The 15,612-nt window shown below is 43.1% G+C and overlaps 1 protein-coding gene across 1 annotated transcript in view; it reads left to right on the forward strand.

Annotated features, from left to right (window-relative positions):
- Positions 1–15,612, forward strand: part of SLC5A7 (solute carrier family 5 member 7) — a 161,352-nt gene that overhangs the window by 52,429 nt on the left and 93,311 nt on the right. Inside the window, exon 4 of the mRNA XM_006031882.2 lies at positions 9,262–9,393. The gene's annotated coding sequence lies outside the window, so the exon portion shown is untranslated. The remainder of the gene's footprint in view (positions 1–9,261; positions 9,394–15,612) is intronic.

Here is a 15,612-nt window from a genome sequence, read left to right on the forward strand (position 1 = left end):
CTGGGCCAGTCTGCTTCTGAAACCAATGTCCACATCACTGATGACGATGTTAAATAGTATAGGCCCTAGGACAGAACCTTAAGGGACCCCACTGGTGACCATGCACCAAGACAATTGGCTTCCATCAACCACCACCCTCTGGGTCCTACCACGGAGCCAGTTCCCCAGCCAGCGGATTGTGGTGAGGTCGAGGCTGCAGTTAGCCAGTTTTGCCAAGAGGTGATCATGGGATACCAGATCGAAGGTTTTTTTAAAGTCAAGATATACGACATGAATCTCTTCCCCCTTGTCCAGGTGATAGGTCACCTGGTTGTAAAAGGAAATGAGATTGGTCAAGCAAGACCTACCCACAACAAACCTGTGCTGGGTATCCCTCAGGATATTGCCTTCAGCTAGTCTGTTAAGGATGGCCTCTTTGATAACCTTTTCCAAGACCTTCCCCAGGATAGAGGTCAGGCTGATGGGCCTGTAGTTTGCTGGATCTACTTTTCTCTCTTTCTTGAAGATAGGCACAACAATGGCCTTCTTCCAGTCTTCAGGCACTTCACTAGAGCACCAAGAGCTCTCAGAGATCCGTGCCAGGGGCTGAGCTATGATGCTTGCCAGCTCCTTGAGTACCCTTGGGTGTAAACCGTCAGGGCCAGCTGACTTGAAGGTATCCAGCCTGTCAAGATGTTCCTTCACGAGGTCAGCTTCGATGGACGGTAAGGAATCTCCCTCAACTGGGCCTCCCTGACCCACAGTGGGTAGGAGCATCCCATGGGACTGATGAAAGACTGATGCAAAGTACCCATTTAGCAAGTTTGCTTTTTCATGGGCATCGGTTGTCAGTTGTCCCATCTGGTTTAGCAGGGGTCCAATGTTGCCCTTGCTTTTCCCTTGGATCCCCACATATCTAAAAAAGGACTTTTTATTATTATTGATATTTGTAGCTAGCTGGAGTTCCATCGTAGCCTTGGCTTTCCTTGTTTGCTCTCTGCAGGTCCGGACCAGAGCAGAGTATTCCTCCTCGGTGGGTCCAGTCCTCCATCCTTTGTAGGTCTTCCTTTTAAGACGCAGGAGGTCCACCAGTTCCCTGGAGAGCCAAGGGGGCTGCTGTGCCCTTTTGCTGCCTTTCCTCTGAGATGGGATGGACTTTCCTTGCGCATCCAGGATTGCTCCCTTGAGGAGCAACCACTCGTCCTGAACTCCCCTCCTTTTAGGTTTGTGGCCCTTTAGAGCCTTACCAACAAGCCTCCTTAGCTTGTCAAAGTCAACTTTCCTGAAGTCAAGGACTTCTGTATTACTGACTGACTTGCCAGCTTTACGGCAGATGGTGAAGATGATCAGCTCGTGGTCACTGTCACCCAGCTTTCCTTCGATCATTAGGTCACTGATTAGGTCATCCCTGGTTGCCAGTACAAGGTCGAGCAGCGCTTTACCTTCGTTGGCCCATAGACTTCCTGCGTTGGATAGAGGTCATCCACGCATGAGAGAAAGCTTTGTGACCGCTCAGATTTGGCTGAGCGCTCCTCCCATGAGATGTCTGTGTAGTTAAAGTCTCCCATGACAACCATACACCAGGAGCTCACAGCCTTAGCCAATTCCCTGGCAAACTCCTGATCAAGGTCTTGACCCTGGCCAGGGGGTCTATAGTAGACACCCACCATAGTATCCCCTGTACCATGTTCCCCATGGATTTTAACCCAGAGGGTCTCAAGTTGTCTACCATGGGTGCCAATGTCAGCTTGCAGGGATGTGTAGCTTTCCTTGACATAAACAGCTACACCCCCACCCCTTTTGTCCACTCAATCCCTCGTGTACAGGGTATAACCATCTATACCTGTGGCCCAGTCATGGGTGGAGTCCCACCAGGTCTCCATTATCCCTATGACATCATAGTTATTTGCGTTTAGCAGGAGGACAAGTTCCTCCTGTTATTCCAAGATCCTGGCATTCGTGTATAGGCACGCAAGTGTCCCCTTGGGGGCCCTTGCCTTGCCTACAGATTGTTCCAGGGCTGGGTCAGGGGTGGGTTCCCTTAAATGCCTTGGCCTGCTGGCTTTGCAAGGGTTGCTTTGTGGGCCAGCAGTGGCAGTAGTCCCCCCATCCCTGCAATGGGCTTAGTTTAAAGTCCAGTGGAGCAGGTCAGTCAGTCTGGCTAAGAAGAGCCTCCTCCCCAGCGGAGAGAGGTGAAGGCCGTCCCTTCCCAGCAGCTTGCTGCCTCTCACCAAAGAGTGGACTGTGGTCGTGGAAGCCAAAGCCTTCCCGATGACACCAGCGCCACAGTCTTTGGTTAACTTTTATTTTTTAATAGCTCTGATCGCTAAAGATGCTTATTTTTAAGCATTTATTTTTATTTTTATTGATTTAAAGTGAGGATTGTTCAAAGTTAAGGTTGTGGGGGACAGACAATTTTAGTAATGAGAATATACTGTTAAGAACTTTATAAAATCATATCAAAATACAAAAAGTAAATATCTGTAAATAATAAGTCATACCTGCTTTAAACCATTATGTCTTTCATCAGGAAAAAGCTTGGCGGGCAGAGACCAGAAGAGGGACTATTCAGCCTAGAAAAGAGAAGACTTTGGGGGGGATTTGGTGGCAGCTTACAAGTATATCAGGACAGGGCATCAGGGGCTAGGCAAACAACTATTCACTAAAACGCCTCAGAGTAAAACCAGGAGCAACAGTCATAAACTTCTAGAAGAAGGTTTCATACTGGATATAGGAAAAAACTTCTTCATGGTTCATGTGTCAAGACTCTGGAATAGATTCCCAGCAGGGGTGGTGCAGGCACCTACCCCGGAGATTTTCAAAAGGAGACTGGATGCACACCCTGCTGGGGTTATTTGCTCCAGCAGTCTTTCCACCAGGTCCAGCCCCAGAACAGGGGGGCTGGACCTGGTGATCTCACAAGGTCCCTTCCAGCCCCAAACTTGTGTGAATCTGTCAGGAGGGAAATGGCACTCCCAGAGCCCTGGGACCACAGGGAGAGGCAGTGGCTGCCCTTAGCCCTGTGCACTTAGCTGGCCCAACCAAGGCAGGACCCTGCTGTCACCTGGCTGGAACCTCAAATACTCTACTCTACTCTACTCTACTCTTCTCTACTCTTCCCTCCCCTCCCCTCCCCTCCCCTCCTCTCCTTCTGGGCTTTGGGTAGTGGTTTGTTTAAGTAGCCTGTTATCTCCCTCCAGCCCACTTCCCCACCTGTGAAGGAGCAACTAATGGTTTAACTGAGTCATTAGGCCATAAGGAACAGTTAATTGCTTAATTGATGATTCATTAGGCCACTCAGTGTTTTTCCTCTTTAACCTCTCTGACTCTCCATCTCTCTTTCTTCACTGTCCAGTATCAGGGACAGGGGTTCCCTGTTACAGTCCCCTTTCTATACATTTCAGTAACTGCTGATGGAAACAATTCTCCTCCAGCCTGTGAGCATGAGGTGCAATTGATGTTTATCGATAAAAAATCAATCCTGCCAAGCCTACGTATGTGCTTTCAGGTTCCAAAGCACTCCTAAAATCAAATTGTTGCTATGTGAAGGAGTTACTTTTTAAAACAATGGTTTGAATGAAGCCAATGCATAGCTTTATGGTAAATTTTCTTAAAGGTTTAATTGAAATCTCTAGTGTTTTTTTTCTGAACAAGTAAATACTCTTTTTTTTAACAAACATGCACAGATATGATTGCAGGCATTTAATCTTTTAATAGGTCTACAGCCAAAATAACAGACATTTGGAAGTTGCAGTTTCATTTGAAACTCAGTCTCATTGTCTGGCACTTCATAGATTCAATTTAGATGAAACTGGGATTGAGCAAGGGGGGACTTTCACACCAAACATGTGAAGTAGTCTCCCCTCCCCTCTTCCAAGGTTCAGCATATGTGTAAAAATAGTGCCCTTGTAGGTGTTTAAGGACAGGAGGCAAGCATATAAATTCCTGTGAGTCTCTAGGCCCAAGTTCACAATAAACAAATCAGCCCAGTATACTTTTTCAAATCATTATATAATTGAGGTATAGCTGTGTAAAGGGATGGGCTTCTTAGAGTAGCCTGCAATGCCTGAATACTAGTCATACCTGAGGAATAGACAAGAGTTGGAAGACTGAAGTAGCCCCATTTTATTGCCCTGAGGGGCAAAGGACCAGTAGATGTGGCATAAAACTGATGTACGGCTGGCTGGGGAGGAGGGCACTTATGTGGGTATTAAGAGAACGGGGGTTTTCAAAGGAGATGGAAGATCCACATCAGCAAACATCATTTCAGGACATGATTTCAAACTCCCTACATTTTTAAACTAATTTGGTCTTCTGTAATTCAGGTCTACTTGGGAAAATAGGCCTACCACATTGGTGTACTTATTTCAAATAGCTGAAACAGGAAAATTAAATGAAAATATACATTATTAAAAATGCATCCAGCAGAAGATTATCAAATTTAAAATGTACTATATTTTTATCACTTAGCTAAGCTAGATAACATTAACTTCCAGAGAAACATGTACATTTAGTAGCCTCAAGTAATACTTGTATTGACTTGCACTTGAAATGGGTTTTTTTCCTAATGAAATTAGAAAACACGAGAGTAAAGGAATAAGCCGCTGTGATTTCCATGATCAAAATGAAGAGTGTGTGTGTGTGTGTGTGTGTGTGGTATTTTATTTTAATCATGGTAAAATGTGGATTTTGGATTACTTCTTTAAAATCCCCCAAAATGGGGATTTTTTTTAAACCAGGGAAACTCAGGATCCCTTGTGATTTAGTAAATTGTTCAGTAGGCTAATTCCCAGATTTTCATCTCATTGCAAATTGATCTGAAACTAATTTTGATCACAAGAGAAAATTAATCTATAAATTTCCTCCAGGTTCCTAATATGAAGGTGAATTTTGTCATCTTATCACTCTCCGTGCAATTCTTATTCACATGTACTGTTGCTTAGGGAATTCTGGCTCTGTTTTTGGCCTATGTAAGGGGAACCATAAAATGGCACAACTTGATGGAATTTGGCAAGCTGTGTGCTGCAGTTGTCAAACACTAGAAAAAGTGGTGACTAGCGAAAATGGAAATTCATTGACAGAGTTCTAGTATTAGGAGAACTATAAATTTATCAGATTAATTCCAAATGTTTATATCCAATACCTCTCCACTGAAGAGATGTAGAATATTTGTGGTATTACCACATGATAATACAGTAGAATTATATGAAGTTAATGGCTAATGTTTCCAACGAATTTCCCAGATAGTAATTCTGTCACAATAGTTCATGGCAGCACTGTTTAGTATAGGGTGCACAACATGAGGCCTGCCAGAGCAATCCCAATAGACTTGCTTTAATTCCTTAATAAGGGTTTTCTTAAATGAAATAGGATTTAAAAAGTAAACAACTTTGTCCTTTGTCCTCATTTCATAGCAATTCATTAATCTATGCCTGGGCCTACATCTGTGGTTCAGTTTTCTGTTTATAAATGTGCTGAATGCTTATATCCAATCAGAGTAGATCCCACTTGTCACAGTCAACCACTGAAAGTATACTTTGCTTGTGGCCATCAATAAAGTTTGAGTTGGACACTCTTGGTTTAGTAAATATGATACCCAAATCAGAACCATTATCACATAAAAGCTCCCAACCATAAATTGTATTAATGGGAACAATAACATTCTATGCTGGCTTCTTGCACTTCATTTTTACATCTACACATAATAAAATAAAGTAACATGATTACATATGACCTGAAACCCAACATGCATCCAGAATAACCCAACTGAACATTAGCTCAGTCAAATGATAATTCACAACAGTAGATGAAAGGTAATGCAAAATAAGGCACAAAAGTGAGAGAGTGGGGAAAGGATATTAAAAGTAACAGTCTCTTTATCCCAGAAAATTCTACTCAATCGATCAATCAATCAATCAATCAAATTCTATGATTTTTTTTTTCCTCCAAGAACCACACTCGCAACCACACTCGCATAACAGCAAAAAATGTTATTGCCATGTGCAGGTGTGCATGCCTCCACTCGCTCAGCAGTATCTTTAGGCTTCAGTTAGAAAGCACAGCAAAGATGGAACTTTCAAAGATTAAGCAGTCCTTGTTTCTCACCAAACTTTTAAATGAATAGAGCCTGCAAAGTGCTTCTGATGCTTTTCAGTGAATTTACTGCCCAAGACGTTTATTACAAGCGTTAGCAGTAATTTACCCATCATTAATCAGAGCAGTCGGTTACAATTCTTCTCAATCATTCTGAATCCTTACTTTACCAGTTGGCTAAAATATTTTATACTGCCATTAGTCTTAAAGCCTCAGCAAAAAGCTTGTAAATTTAGACAGCACCTGAAAACTGAAAACTGTAGCACCCTAGTTTTCACTAATTTATTGTCTCTGTTTATATTTGTGCCAAAGGCTTGGGCTTTCCCACTGATCAAGATTTGAAATATGCAGTCATAAAGTGTTCTCTTGTGTTGGGCCATCAGATTAGTAGGAGCAAATCATGTTCTGCTTATTGTAGTCATTAGTTATAGAGTTATTCATTCCACAAGAATATCTCTCTTCAGATTTACACAGTTAAATATCTCACTTGGGTTATTTGTCACATTACCTGTAGGATAAGAAGAAATTTTCCCTATTTTTTTAATTGAACAACTAGAGATACTGCAGATAGTGTAGCACCTTAAAAATATGAGAAATAAATGGTTCGTTACACCACTGCAGGTATCTTTTTTTCAGTAAAACAATCCCACAGTATTTTACCATGAAAAGCAATTTCTGTTTTTCAGTGCATATCTCTCGCACAATGGAGCAGTTTGTGTATGCTAGGCTACATTTTCAAAATCAACTATAGCTGAGCTGTGATTACAGTCTCCACTAGCAAAAGGAAGTCACTGACTGTAGCACTTAAAAGGCAAAGCACTTTCATATTTATGCTTTCTTATGCCGTCAGAAAAGCCAATCAAGCCATACATTTGTACTAAAGATGCCCAAAGGAGGGAAGGAAAGGACTAACGTGCCTTTGTTAATACACCTCTTAATTCATCTGTAAAATTCATACCAGGACTCCAATCTTTGTGCCAGTTCAGAAAAACTTTGAAACAAAAAACATTTTACAAATTCATTGATTTTCTGGAAATCATTTTGAGCCGGCCATTGTGCTTCATCAGCATGAAGTCCAGTGCTGCATCAGATTACTGAGGCATACCGTTACCCCCAAAGGCTTAAAATTCCTTCAGTTTCATATCAGTCATTTTGCCACAAGCTCTGGAATTCCCATAATATGATCCAGGTCATGGAAAATAAGGGTAGGAATACTTAAAATATTAACTTTAGCTTGTCCAACATAATTTATGCTGATAAAATAGGCATTTCCAGATGTTTGGTTTAATAGAAAAAGAAATAGGCATCCCATCCAGATTTTAACTAGCTAGTTCCATGTATCAGCTAGGCCTTGACAGATGACCTTGAAACAAAACCATTGTTTTAATTAGAAATTGCTGATTTTTTGTTGTTGTTGAATCTAATGTTTTGCAGAATCTGTTTGATATTGGCAGCACTCCACCAGACCCCAGCTTTTGCCTGGGTATTGAGCTGGGTCAGAGTAGCCATGGCTGGCAGGGGACCCCCAGGGGTCAGCCTGCCAGCCTGGGGCTGCTCTGACCAGGCTCAATGTGCTGTGGAGGGGCTGGTTGGGGTATGCAGCTGCTCTAGTGCCAGGCTAGCCAGCAGGCAGCCCCTGTCCTGAAGCATCCTTGTGCTCCAGCCAGCAGGTTAATGTCTACATGTGCACTGATGCAGAGTAAAAAACTCGGCAGCAGGATAGTATTTGTATTTACAAGTACTACCCTTCTGTGGAGCCTAATAGGGTTGCACATGTAGACATGAGACATTTACTGCAGAGCTTATTAGTAGGGGTGTGCAAAGCGGGCTGTATTCAATTTGAATTAGGATTTGGCCCAAATCAGGGACAGTGATTCGATTCATTGATTCAGATAACTGTCCCTGATTCAGTTTGGCTGAATTTGAACCTGAAGATTTGATGCTGATCTGGAGAACCAGCGATTTGGACATAGACACAGCTTTAAAAGTTTTTTTCTACATACCTTAAGGTAGCAGGCGCGGCTCATGATTGCTGTGATGCTGGGGTGCATGGAGCATCCCATAGGAGTGGGGGGGGGGTCCTCCACCTGCTCAGCGATGAACCCGGAAGTGGACCAGATGTAGTTCCGGTCCACTTCTGGGTCTGCTGAGGAGCATACTGGGGGCCCCCCCATGCCTCCCCAGCTCAACAATCAGCCACAGGGGGACCCCGGGTGCCCCCCCAGATCCAAAAGGCACTAGTCACCAAGCCAGGAGGGTGCAGGGGGACCCCCCCCGTGCACTCCCTGGCAGATCTGGAAGTGGACCAGAAGTACTTCCTGTCTACTTCCAGGTTCACTGCTGAGCACGTGGAGGGCCCCCCCCCCCTCCCCACACACTCTGCTGCTGAGCACACTGGGGAGCCCCCTGTGCTTCTGTGGGACACTCCATGCACCCCAGCATCACAGTGTTCACGAGCCCCTACTACCTAGGGGTATGTAGAAACAACATTTAAAGCTGTCTCTATGTTCAAATCTCCAAATCTCTCCAATTGATTTGGAGGGTTCAGATTCGACTCAGAGAGATTAAAAGGTCCTCTGATTCAATTTGGATTTGGAGACTCGGCCACCAAATTGGGCCAAATCTCCACCGAATCAAATCAGGGATCAAAGCTTTGCACAACCCTAGTAATTAGTCTACTACTACACAGTAAATGTCCTGTGTGGATACACCCCTTGTGTCTTAATTTACGAGAAGGGTAGTGATGTTGTCAGGATCTACATATCCGTGTAAAGTTCTATGAGGGAGACGAATGAAAAATAGTAAGGCTTTTTATTACTCCTTAGCACCATATCTCTGAGCTTTCTGAACAGTTTTTAAAATGTATTCTAACTGAATGGCCTGAAAAGATTGGCAATGAGATGTCAGACCTTGTATCCTTTGACCTCTAGCATGAACTCAGCACTGGCAGGTACTTTTGATCTACAGATATTAATATCTGCTATTTTACTGGCCTCAATAAATAGCTATTTAAAAATAGTAGATTAAGGTAAATGAGTTTGAATGTTATAAAATATGATGTTTTGCACCATTTAGAATTCAAATTTGGAAAATATTAAAAGGACAAAGTTAACTTACTGTTAACAACTAGCATTTAAATGTCATCTCCAAAAAGCACTCAATTTTATAATTATATATGCTTGTCCCCAGGTTCAGGAGGAAGAAAACAACAAGTCTGGCTGTAGCTAGTTTAAGAAAAAGCTAAAAAGTGATACTGTGGTGTGAGGTCTACTATAGATTGCAAACCAAGAAGAAGAGGTGAATGATGCATTCTTCAACCAGGTAACAAGAATATCTAAAATTTACAAGATAGTACCAATGAGGATTTTCACTTGCCTAATATCTTCTGGATGAATAATACAGCAACACATATAATGTCTAGTAAATTCTGTACATGTATAGAAGACAGCTTTCTGTTGTTCAGTGCATCATCTATCTTGGATCTTGTTCTGATCAATAGAAGAATTGGTTATAAATGTGAAGGTGATATGAACTTGTGAAGAAGTGAATATGATATGATTGAGTCATCATTCTAAAAAAGGAAAGGTTTGAGAACAGCAAGATAAGGAAACTGGACTTCATAAGGGTCCAGACTTCAATCAATTTGGAGAAATAATAGCTAAGATCCCATGAGACTGAATAATAAAGAGGTCCAGAATGACTAGTAGTTCCTAAACCATGTAACATGGAACACTCAACAAGAAGCTGTTTTGACATGATGGAAAGATAAGATAAACCACAGGAGATCAATGTGGCTACACAAGGAGCTTCTTAAACACTTCAAAACCAAAAGAAATATATAAAGCCAATTAAAAGAAGGGTGAGTCACCAAGGAAGTATACCATGGAAGAGCAAGAATTTGCAGGGACAAGAATAATGGAAGCAAAGTAAAAAACCAAAATACAACTCACAAGGGATGTTAAAGATGAGAAAAAAAAATGTTCCATAAGTATAATAATCCAAAAAAGAAAGACCAAGGAAACCATGGGTGCACTGCATAACAGTGAAGATGAGATGATTTATTAATAGAAGATATGAAGAAGGCAGAGCTGCTCAGTGGCTACTTTGTCTCAGTTTTCACAATAAAAAATCAATTACAACCATATAGATAACCACATTAATACAGATAAAGAAAGAGAAGGGCTGTGGATTATGGTAAGTAAGAACATGGCAGAGGGCTTTTGCCACATATGAACAAATTTAAATTGGAAGGGCCTGATAAAATCCACCCCATGGTGCTGAAGAAATCTCATAACCAATTAAAACAGTAGTGTTCCATCTCTAGCCTGTGAGCCAAGTCCAGCCTGCAGTGCCACAGCATCCAGCCCATGGGACTCCCCACCAGTCAGGAAATGTCCTAATGGGGAAGCAGTAGCAATTTAATACTGCCACACCTTCTCTGCTGCCAAATTCCCAAGCCCCACAGCTGGATCAGAGCTGGGCCATTCCCTACACACAGCCAGGTTGAGGGCAGGCCATGCTTCTTTCTCCCCATGGAGCTGAGCTTCATCTTCTCCCCCTGCAAGGCTAGCTCAGAGCCAGACTATGCCCCCTTCCCTGTCCTGTATGGCCTGAACTGGTATGTGGGTGGATCGGGCTCAGGTCATGCCCTCTCCTCCCCCACAGGGCCAGATTGTGGCTAGGCCATGTCCCTTTCCCCTGCATGGCTGAATCAGGGTCAGGATGCCCCCTGCTCCCCTCCACTTGGCCAGATGGCATCCTGCTATGCCCCTTCTGGATTCTGGATCAGGACCACCAGCTGGATCCAGCCTGTGGACCGACTGGGCACCTCTCATCCAAAAAGGTTAAGCCCCAGTGACTGACAATAATATCTATAATATCATGGATGACAGGCAAGATCTCAGAGGACATAAGAACTTAAGAAATGCCATTCTGGGTCAGACCGTCAGACCAAAGATTTATCTAGCCAAATATACTGTCTCCAGCTATGGCAAGTAGTAGATGTTTTAGAGGGAGACTGTATGAACAAGGCATGTCTAGACTCATCCATCCCTTGTCATAGGTGACATGTAGAGGGGTATGGGGGACATGTGCCCCCCTGAAATTGGCCACTGCCAATGCTGCTGCCAGCATCCCTTGCTGCCGATACTGCTGTGGCTACCTGCAGACAATTCCTACTCAGCCCGCCCTCACCGCCAATGTCATCACAGCTGCCTGTGGGCAGTCCCCACTCAACCCGCCCTCACTACCAAAGTTACTGTGTAGGTGGACCCCGCTCGCCACCGCCACTCCCTCGCCACTGCCTGCGGGTAGTTGCCGTCCCACCCACCACCTACCCCCCCCAGCCTCAGGAGGCACAAATCATTCATGCTTGTCATGCTTTCCCTGGCACCAGCCATCACTGGTTGAGAGATGTCAAGGTGTTGGCAAAAAACTGACATTTGTGACACATGTGGCTATCAGAGAACTGAAGCAGTTGTGATGTGTGGGCCTAGGTAACTCAAAGCAGACAGCTAGCTACAGTATCAGGCTGATTTTTGAATAACAAAAGCCTACATTTACATTTCAAGGTAAAACCTAGATGTGACAGACCTGAGCAGGAGGGGGTGGGGGTCACCAGACTGCTATTTTAAACAAGAAAGCACAAAACACATTTACATTCAGGCAATAACCTGTGGAGACAGTCCAACCTTATTTATCTGTTAACTTTATTAATATTAAAAGAAAGGATCAAATGTACTGAATGTTATCATTTTCCTAATAAGAGATGCTTAGATATAAGAACAAAGTAAATCATGTCAAATCATAAACTAAAGTGAAAAAGTAACAGACCAGTGTAAATAAGACTTGCAGGATATAAATCCCATTTAAGTGACACCTTCCAGTTTTGCAAGAATCTGGTCTGATCTAGTTCTGAAACTTCCAGTGAAACAAAAACATCTAAATAAAGCCAATCAGGGATCTTTGGTTAAAATATTAAGATCATTTTTACCAGCCCCCCATAAATAGGAAATGTAACTGGAAAGAATTGGGAAGGGTAACTCTCTAGATAACAACACCCGTGGGACTGTTTTGCATGTACCAAGATGCTCATCTGATGGAACATTGAAGAAGAATTCCCTCCCCTCCTGCTGTGGAGAAGCAGGCCAAGACCACTCCATGCCAGAGAAAGACTCATCCCATAAGATTATGTTTATCCTCTATAATTAATCTTGTTTTTGTCAATTAATCAATAAACTTCTCACATTGGTTGGAATGAACATTTAAGTTCTTTTTCACCCTTCCCACCTTGCCCAAAATTTGTTAACAAAGGGATGCATCCCTGACTCTCCTCCATGAATTTTTGTGTAATCCCTTTTTGAACCTGTTTATTCTATCTGCCTCTACAAGTTCCCATGGCAATGAGCTCCACAAGCAAAATACATGTTATAAATAAAATGAAAGTACTTTTTTTGTGAGGCCTGGAGATGAGCTAATATAGTTCATGTCTTGTAAAAAAATGGAAAAAGGAGAACTACTGACAGGTCAACTTGATTTCAAAACCCAAAAATGTATTAAAGTAAATAAAACAAAACAAACAATTTGTAAACACCTGGAGATGTTACAAAATTTGTTAAAGGTAAGTTATGCCAAACGAATCTGAATCTCTTCTTAGGATAGTTTTGATGAAGGGACATAATATATCAGGACTTTAATAAGACTTTTGATAATGCCCCTTCCCCCCTTTCTGCCTAGACATGTTCATGAGTAAATCAAAGAAATATTGGCTAGAACTACTGTTAGGTAGATATGTAGGTATGTAATTGGTGAATGACTTTAAGCAAGGAGTAACTATAAATGGTTTAGTGTCATAATGGCAGAAGGGTTCAAGAAGAATTCTACAGGGGTCTGTTCTGGGTGTTAACATGTTTATAATCTGATTGCAGGTATAGAGCTTCCTGATCAAGTCTGCATGCAACACAAAACTAGAAGAAGTTGCAAATACTTTGGAAGATAGGATTAGATTTGAATATGGTCTTGATAGATTTGAGAACTATGCACAAAATGACAATATGAAATTCAGCACAGACAAGTGTAAAGGGCTATACCTAGGGAAGGAAAACCAAATGACAAATACAGAATGGAGAATATGATGAAGTTGTGGGAGATAGGCGAGGTAGCAAAGGACTGGAAAAGAGCCAACATAAGGCCCCTCTATTAAAAAAAAGGCAAAAAGGAGTACCCAGGGAACTACAGACTGGTTAGCCTCACCTCAATATCTGGGAAGTTACTGGAGCATATCTTATGGAAGGCCATTTTTAAGCACCTGGAGGAGGAAAGGCTGATCACAAATAGCCATCACAAATAGCTAGCATGTATTTACAAAAAATAAATTGTGTCAAACAAATTTGATCTCCTCCTTTGGCAAAATAACTACTTGGGTAGGTGAAGGGAATGCTGTGGATATAGTATATCTAGATTAAACTATAAGCAAGGATTTTAATAAGGTCCCAAATGACCTTCTCATAATAAATTGGAGAAATATGTGCTGGACAAAACTATCATAAGGTGGATATATAACTGGCTCACTAGCCATAAGCAAAGGTTAATTATTAATATGTCCATGTCAGAAGGTTTCAAGTGGAGTCCCACAGGGGTCTGTATTGGAACTGGTGGTGTTCAACACATGGGTGACTGCCTCCTGGGTTTAGGGGGGGGGTCCCCCAGCAGCCGATCACTAACTGGAGGTGGGGTCCCTCAATGGTCAATCACCGCCCCTGGAACTGGAAGTGTCGCCAGCAAAACTGGAAGTGCCGCCAGTGCTTCTCTTGGCACCCCCACTCGCCAGCCGATGCCAATCTCAGAGTGAGCACTGGCCAGTGCTTCTCTCAATGCCCCCACTCCCCGGATGGTAGGGGCCAATCTCGGGGGGGGGGGGCGGGTGCCCCTGCACCCCCCACCCATGTATCACCTATGGTTCAACATGTTTATTAATCATTGGATACTGGCATAGAAGGCTTCTTGAGCAAGTTTGCAGACACCATGAGACTGGGAAGCATTGTGAACACATTGGAGGATGTGAGAACAATTCAGAAGGATCTCAATAGATCAGAAAGCTGGGCTATATCTAACAAGATGAAGTTCAATGTAGACAAATGCAAGATGCTACACCTTGGGAAGATTATAAAAAACACAAATATAAAATGAGTGACACCTGGCTGGATGGCAGCACATGGAAAAGGATTTGGGAGTCTTGGTAGATCACAGACTCAGTGAGTCTGCAGTGCACAAGTGGCAAATGCAGTTCTGTGATCCATCGATAGAAGCATTAGGTGCAAGACACTGGAGGTGATGGTGCCTGTCTAAGCAAGGGTTACACATCTAGAATACTATGTGCAGTTCTGGGTTCCACATTTTAAAAAAGATGTGGAGCAGTTAGAGAGGGTCCAAAGGTGGGCAACAAAGATGATCAAGGTCTTGAAAAACAAGTCATATGAGGAGAGGCTAAAGATGCTAGGCATATCTTGCAGAAAAGGTGCTTAAGAGGAGATATGATAGAAGTCTTCTGACACTTGAAGGACTATCATAAAGAAGACACAAAGTACCTTTTCTCTTTTGCTGCAGAGAGAAGGACTCAGACCAATGGCATGAAGTTGTAGCAAAGTACACTTAGATTGGATATCAGGAAAAAACGTCTTCACTGTACCAGACTAACACCAGGATCCATGAACCCCAACCCTTTTCTTGGATCAGCCTTTTTGGCCTCACCCCCTATTTCCTCTGGCTGAGACCCTCAGCCCAAGTCCACTGATTCAGGCCCTAGCTCTCCAAGCCTCAGCCTCACAGAAGATGATGCCTGCCATGCACCCTATTCCAATGCAACAGCCATTGCCAGTTCTCTGGTCTTAAATTTAAATAACAGAAGGAAACCAGGACACAAAAGGTTAATCAGCTGGTTATAACTCAATTGAGCCCCTCAGGACCATAGCAATCGTTAATCTCACAAGGAGCTGCCTTAATTCCCACCAGCCCCAGGGGTAACTCCTTTTTTACTCTCAGTCAGCTCTGCCCTCCATTCCTTTCGCTATTGCCTGTGGGCCTGAACTGCCAGCCCCAGCTCAAGAGTCTGTGCTTATATGTGGCCAAGCCCTCCCCCTGAACCACTGCCCCTGAATATGAGCTCAGGTGTTCCTGCTGTTTGGCTTTTCTTGCACCACAGTCTTCCCCAGCTTCTTAGCAGTCCCTGGTCTTCAACCTTGATTCTCTTACAGATTGTTCTCTGCTTCCTCTTTCACCTGTGAGTCCCTGCATCCTGGGTCCCAGAAAGCTTCTGTTCCCCTCTTTGCTCCCTCCATTGTGCATAGGTAACAGGGTTGGTGTTCCTTGTTACAATATGCCTATGCTCTATTATGGGTATTTTCCATGCTTTTGGCCATTGCTGGTTGCCCCCACTCATTTCTGCTCTATGGGTCAGGGTGTTTTTAAGCCTCCCTCAGAGGCATTGGTTGTTGGCTACAGCCAGTACTGGGGACCTTGATTGGACTGTGCCAGTACTCCTGC

This window comes from Alligator sinensis, unplaced genomic scaffold (assembly GCF_000455745.1).
Source record: "Alligator sinensis unplaced genomic scaffold, ASM45574v1 scaffold1232_1, whole genome shotgun sequence".
In the NCBI taxonomy this organism is placed as follows: Eukaryota; Metazoa; Chordata; order Crocodylia; family Alligatoridae; genus Alligator; species Alligator sinensis.